The 7,177-nt window shown below is 47.6% G+C and overlaps 1 protein-coding gene across 1 annotated transcript in view; it reads left to right on the top strand.

Moving 5' to 3' along the window:
- Positions 1-7,177, top strand: part of SSRP1 (structure specific recognition protein 1) — a 1,220,984-nt gene that overhangs the window by 1,111,660 nt on the left and 102,147 nt on the right. The window lies entirely within an intron of this gene.

Below are 7,177 nucleotides of genomic sequence, written 5' to 3'. Positions count from 1 at the left end.
CTTCCTTCCTTCCTTCCTTCTTTCCTTCCTTTCCTTCCTTCCTTCTTTCCTTCCTTCCTTCCTTCCTTCCTTTCCTTCCTTCCTTCCTTCCTTCCTTCTTCCTTCCTTTCTTTCTTTCTTTCTTTCTTTCTTTCTTTCTTTCTTTCTTCTTCTTTCTTTCTTTCTTTCTTCTTTCTTTCTTCTTCTTTCTTTCTTCTTTTTCTTTCTTTCTTTCTTTCTTTCTTTCTTTCTTCTTCTTTCTTTCTTTCTTCTTCTTTCTTTCTTTCTTTCTTTCTTTCTTTCTTTCTTTCTTCTTTCTTTCTTTCTTTCTTTCTTCTCTTTCTTTCTTTCCTTCTTCTCTTCCTTCCTTTCTTCTTTCCTTCCTTCCTTCTTCCTTCCTTCCTTCCTTCCTTCCTTTCCTTCCTTCTCCTTCCTTCTTCCTTCTTTCTTTCTTTCTTTCTTTCTTCTTCTTTCTTTCTTTCTTTCTTTCTTCTTTCTTTTCTTTCTTCTTTTCTTCTTCCTCTTCCTCCTCCTCTGTCTTCCTCTTCCTCCTCCTCTTCCTTCTTCTTCTTTCTTCTCCTCTCCCTTTTCCTCCTCTCCCTCCTCCTTTCTTCTTCTTCATTTCTTTTTTCATTTTCTTCTTCTACAGTCAGCAGCACTCAGGGGTTATTGCTGGCTCTGCTCTCAGAAATTACTCCTGACAGGCTCAAGGGATCACATGGGATGCCAGGGATCAAACCTGGGCTGGCTGTGTGCAAGGCAAAAGTCCTCCCTGCTGTGCTATCATTGCAGCCCTGAAAAGGTTCTTCTTGAAGAAGTCTTTTCTCTCTTATTCCTAGCACAGGGCACAAAGCCAATGAACCTGCTACAGGCTCCCAACCCCACCCCTAATCCCCTATATCCAAACAGAATTTTTCTGTGATGATGCTGGTTATATTTTGGGTTGAGTCATACTCACATTTTCTCCACATAAACTAATGATAGTTGTGTTTCCAGGAAACTGTGCCCCTTTCCCCCAATAATCTACCAAATCATATGCACAGGAAATGTTTTGCTAGCAAGTAGTAGGAAGAAACTCATTATTAGTTGAGAAAGTATGCTACTTTAAAAAAGAAAATAAAACACAAAACTACACGGGCAGGAAGCAATAGTATTGCAAGTAAGCTACTTGCCTTGCATGCAGCAGAGACCCTGGTTTCATCCCCAGCATCTCATATGGTCCCCCGAGGATTGTCAGGATGATTCCTGAGTGCAGAGCCAGGAATAACCCCTGAATACTGCTTGGTATTGCCTTCAAAGCATAACAAACAAACAGACCAAAACCACATGGCTTGGTGGGGAAAGAGAGGACTGGAGTGATAGGATACACCATTAGACCTGATGAGAGTTGCTTCTCTCTGAAGTTGCACATTAATCCTCCTCTGATGAGGCCTGAGAATGATCCGAGCAGTGTCTGCTTCTGTGTGCTGCTGCAGATCCAACTGAATAAAAGAGTTCAGTGAATATTCTAATACTCAGTCCCAACTGTTTCACAAGATGGTCACATTTCCAGTGGCATCTGCAGATATAGATGTGGATGCAGGGGCTGGGGTTGCGGGGGGGCACAAAGAGACACAGGAGGGAGAGAGAGCAGTACAGTGGTCAGAGTCCTGAAGGAGTGTTCCCAGAGTCCAGCTCCAGGCCTGAATACACAGAGAGCCTGGGAGTGGGGCTTGGTGCTCCTGCAGATTTGCATTCTCAAATCTCTCTCTACTTTGACGTTTTCTGTTCCTTCCTGGCTGCTTCTACCCTTTCTGATCCCCCAAGTCCTCAAGAGACCAAAACGTAAGCCAGAGCAGGAGATAGGGCATGAATTAATTTCAATGCCTTTGCATTTTGCAGTAAGATAGGATGCCTTTGAGGTGGTTTTATATATATTTTAGGCTACTCTCTCCATTCCATCTTTTTTATTTATTTATTTATTTATTTATTTATTTATTTATTTATTTATTTATTTTTTGCTTTTTGGGGCCACACCCGGTGACGCTCTGGAGTTACTCCTGGCTATGCGCTCAGAAATTGCTCCAGGTTTGGGGGACCATATGGGATGCCGGGGATCAGACCACGGTCCGTCCTAGGTTGACGCGTGCAAGGCAAATGCCCTACTGTTTGCGCCACTGCTCTGGCCCCTCTCCACTCCATCTTTTAAGAAAAATGTGTGGCCCTCTCGAGCAATAGCACAATGGGTAAGGTGTGCCTTTTATGCTGCTGACCTGGGTTTGAACCCAGATCCAACCTGCGGGGAGTGATTTCTGAGTGCAGAGCCAGGAGTAACCCCTGAACAGTGCTGGATGTAGCCCAAAGTTCAAGATTCACTCCAACACCCAAATCTCCATTCATCAGATGGGGCAGGTAGGTGTTTGAGTTTGGACATCTGGCAGATGTGGCAACTTCAAAGTGACGCTGGCCAGGTTACTCTGTCTACATACCATTCTCAGAAACTGGAGAATTCAGTATTATCTGCAGTCTGGCTACTATTTACTGTCGCTAAGGTTATTATAGCTTTTATTCCTAGGTTGGGCAGCTGAAGAGCTTGTCTTAGGGTTATGCAACCAATATAGCAGCTCGAATGTGGACCCAGAAGTTGCTACAGGTTAAGACCTGTAGCCAGTAAGGGGCGGGAACCTGCTCCCCCCCCCCCTGTTTTCTTTCCCCGTTATCTGAAGAATGTTTACAAACTCTGGCCTTGCATTGTTCAAACTCTTACTATTCCATTCTCTTTCTTCTTAAAGAAGGTTGCTTGGAAGATACCTCTCTCTCATACACACACCATGGGGGTACATAGAAAGGCATGGGGGAAGGAATTCTGGAAGCTGAAGGGGGGGAGGGAGGAGGATGGGCAGCATGAACATATCCTGGGTGACTCCCAGCTAGGATAGAGGGGTTCGGTCCAGCTCTGTGTTTGAGGTACCTTTCAGGAATGCACACGGGACTGGGTCATGTCGGGATGGAACCTGTGTCTGCTGCATGTAAGGAAGTGCCTTAAACATAGTGGGGGCTCTCTAGCACACCGAATCCCACTTTTGTGGAGGAAATAAATGACCACAGAGGCTGGCTAAGGAGGCCCTCAGCTTACTTCCTCTGGCCTGAAATGCTAGCCACACAGCCAGGGGCCTGGCTGGCTCACGCAGATCACAAGCGCAGATGGGCAATTATCAATGTCTTTGATGAATAAAAAATGGAGTCCTGAATGAATACTTAATCAACACAGGCTGGAGAGGGCAGCCTGGTGAAGGAAGGCTTACTCTTACAAAAACCTGGGCTGGGGGAGAAGGGGGGTGGTGGTGAGGCAGGGAATAATCAAAGGGGTCCTGGGCATGGGGGGTGAGGTCAGACACCCCTCCAGGGACAGGCTTTTGAAAAAAAGCTGAAAAGCTGAGCTGTTCTGGGCTGATTCTGTGCTTGGGATTTGCAGCAACCCCAGGAGTCTCCCGTGCGCATGTAGTCAAGGTAACGCACAGGCTGGCTTCAGGGTGTAAATGTGTTGTGTGCTCCTGTGCATTCTGTGTTTGCATGCACTTGTGTTTTGTGGTGTGTGTGTGTGTGTGTGTGTGTGTGTGTGTGTGTGTGTGTGTGTGTGTGTGTGTGGCCTCCAGGAGGAAACTAAGTTGTTTGGGGAAGGACGCAGGGGCAGAAGAAGGAAGCCAGGGCGGGAAGCTGAAAGCAGAGAGAGAGAGAGAGAAGTGAAAAGGCGAGGTGGCAGCGGAGTCGGGGAAAGGAGAGGGCGCGGGGCGGGCCACTAGAAGGAAGTGATGGGACTTGGGGCTGGAAGCCCTCCCCGGGCACCGTTCCCCAGGTCGGGCCCTTCCGGGCTCTGCGCCGTGGGCGTGGGCAGAGGCAGGAGAGACGCGCGAATCCCACCACGGAGCGCGCGCGCACCGGCCGGAGGGATCCACTTTGGACGCGCGGTCCGGGTAGGCGGCTGGCAGGGCAGGGGTGGCCCGCAGTGGGAAGGCGAGGGTGTGGGGAGGCGGGTGGACTGCTCAAGGGAAGGAAGGGGTGCGGTGGGTCCCTGGGGCGCCGTCCCGGAGATGGTGCTGGGAGGCGGGAAGCGGGGCGCGGGAGTCCGTCCCCGAGAGCTCAAAGCATATGGGGTGTCTATTCACTGGCCTGCCTGGCACTGGCTAGCCCGTGAGCCTTGCAAGTTGGACAGTTCTGAAGCTTTTGTTGGTTGTCGGTTCAAGGAAAGAGAAAGAACTTGGCTAGGTTGTCATGGAAAACCTGTTGCGGATAGAAAGCTCTCCCACCCACCTCCCCAATTTCTCCCACCGTTCTCCCCTTTTCTCCCACCGGTTCCCACCAGTTTCCTGGCCACTGTTAATGGGCACATTCAGGAGCAAACTCAGGGCTTAACTCCTGGCTCTGGCTACTCCTATCAGCGCTCTGGGGGAACATACGGAGTTACCCAGAATTGAACCCAGGCCAACAGCAAGACAAGCACCTTATCTGCTGTGCTATCTCTTTGGGAGGCTTCTGCGCTCTTTCTAACAACTGGTTCATTTTCCATTCACAAAGAGCCACCTTTTCCGCAAGGGCCCCTGCCCCCGCTTTGTACTAAGCTGTCTCTCTGCCTTATAATTATTGGGTGGGGGGCACACCTGGCGATTCTCAGGGGTTACTCCCCTCTCTGAACTCAGGAATCAGTCCAGGCTGCGCTCAGAAAAATCGTTATCAGATGCTGGGATGGAAACCGGGTGGGCTGGTGCAAGGCAAGTGCCTTCTCGGCTATACAATCTCTCCAGTTCCTGATGTCTTATTTTTTTTTTTTTTTTTTTTTTTGGTTTTTGGGTCACACCTGGCAGTGCTCAGGGGTTATTCCTGGCTCCAGGCTCAGAAATTGCTCCTGGCAGGCACAGGGGACCATATGGGGCGCCGGGATTCGAACCGATGACCTCCTGCATGAAAGGCAAACGCCTTACCTCCATGCTATCTCTCCGGCCCCCTGATGTCTTATTTTTAATGTTAATTAATTTTTTTTGAAATATAAGACGCTTTTTGGGAAGTAAAGGGAGGTAAGGAGAGAGGTGAGGTAAGGTAGATGCTCAAGAGAGCACAGGGAGAGAGAGCGGGCAGGTGCAAGTCCCACCCAGCATTAAAATGAAAGTCCTTGTTTCAAGAGGGAAGATGCAGCTGGCACGTGGTTCGGCAACCACCATGTGAATGACAGTAACACATGTGCTTGGGCAACTCTTTCGCTCTGGCAGCACATGTGACTATTTTTTTTTTAAAATTTATTATTATTTTGTTTGTTTGGGGGCCACACCCGGTGACGTACAGGGGTTACTCCTGGCTACTCGCTCAGAAATCGCTCCTGGCTTGGGGGGACCATCTGGGATGCCCAGAATAGAACCAAGGTCAGTCCTGGATCAGTCGCATGAAAGGCAAACACCCTACCACTGTGCGATATAGCTCCTGCCCCTTAATTTTTATATTTTATTTAAACATTGTGGTTTATATAGTTGCTCATTATACATTTGTCCCTGCTAGTCTATATTCCAACATCAGTTCCACTACCAGTGTAGAATGTCTCTACCACTGTTCCCAGATTCTCAACCACTCTCAAACCTGCTCTGATGGTAGGCATGGAATAATATACTTTATATTGCTTCTTTCTGTGTAAGTGGTAATGAAATTATCAAAAACTTCAGAAAAAGAAAATGTGAGAATAATTATATCTCAAAATGAGATCATTAAGGTTTACTAATGTTGATTCTTCTGTTGTTTTGATTTTTTGTTGTTGTTCTTGTTTTTTGGTCACACCCAACAGTGCTCAGGGGTTAGTTACCTCCTGGCTCTGCACTTAAGAATCACTCCTGTTGGGGCTGGAGTGATAGCACAGTGATAAGGCGTTTGCCTTGCATGCAGTCAACCCTAGATGGACCCCTGGCTTGATTTCTGGCATCCATATAGTCCCCTGACCCTGGTAGACTGCTAGGAGCTATTTCTGTATGCAGAGCCAGGATAACCACCGAGTGCCACCAGCTGTGAGTCCCCCGCACCCCCCAAAAAAAAGAAAAGAAAAAGAAAAAAAATCTTTTCTGTTGGGCTCTGAGGGGTCAAATGAGATGCCAGGGATTGAACCCAAGTTGGCCGTGTATAAGGCAAACACCATACCCACTGTACTAGCACTCCAACTGTTTTGATTCTTTTTTTTTTTTTTTTTTTTTTGGTTTTTGGGTCACACCTGGCAATGCTCAGGGGTTACTCCTGGCTGTCTGCTCAGAAATAGCTCCTGGCAGGCACGGGGGACCATATGGGACACCGGGATTCGAACCAACCACCTTAGGTCCTGGATTGGCTGCTTGCAAGGCAAACACTGCTGTGCTATCTCTCTGGGCCCAACTGTTTTGATTCTTAATGTTAGGTGGCTTCTATGTCACTTTGACATCTAATTTGGTGTGCTCTTACTGGGGGGACAGTATTGAAAAGTTTGAAGGTGTTGTGTAATTCCAAGTTCTGTGCTGACATGGTAGAGACTATGGGGTATGGCCGTGGCTCTCCAGGCTTCTGGGAGTATCAGAAGGCAGGGGATGGGTGGGGAGGGTGCCTGCTCTCATCTGACAACAAAATCCTTGAGATCTCAACCCAGATACTAGCATACTGAAGATTTTGGTCAATCAGATATCTCTTCTTAGATCAGTGCTAAAGCAGTGAAGTTGGATCATTGGTGAAGCAGCAATTGTGGGTTGTGGGTTTAGCTTCTGATTAATTTTAATCAAAATTAAGTCCCTTTCGCTAGGCAGGGACTTGAACCACCCATCCTCCTGAGAGTGTCCCAGTTTTAGTTACAAAGCCAGTGTACCTATGACATTTTGTATCTTCATTTACATCTCTTTTGAAAATAAAATGAGTCTATGGAGCTGACTGAGGAGTGGATATGGCTGCAGCTGTAGGGTGTGGGGCACACAAGTCTATTTTTTTGTTCTTTATTTTGTTTTCCTTAGGTGTATTTTTTTTGGGGGGGAGGGTTCTTGAGTCATACCTGGAGGCGCTCAGAGGTTACTCCTGGCTCTGCATTCAGAAATTGCTTCTGGCAGGTATGGGATACCTGGATTCGAACCACCATCTGTCCTGAATTGACTTCATGCAAGGCAAGCGCCCTACTGATGTGCTATATCTTTGGCCCCTATTTTTGTTTTTCTTGGATTATACCTGGCAA

Source organism: Suncus etruscus, chromosome 9 (genome assembly GCF_024139225.1).
Source record: "Suncus etruscus isolate mSunEtr1 chromosome 9, mSunEtr1.pri.cur, whole genome shotgun sequence".
Taxonomy (NCBI): domain Eukaryota; kingdom Metazoa; phylum Chordata; class Mammalia; order Eulipotyphla; family Soricidae; genus Suncus; species Suncus etruscus.
Note: the sequence above shows the minus strand (reverse complement) of the source record. Positions and strands in the feature narration are given on the sequence as shown.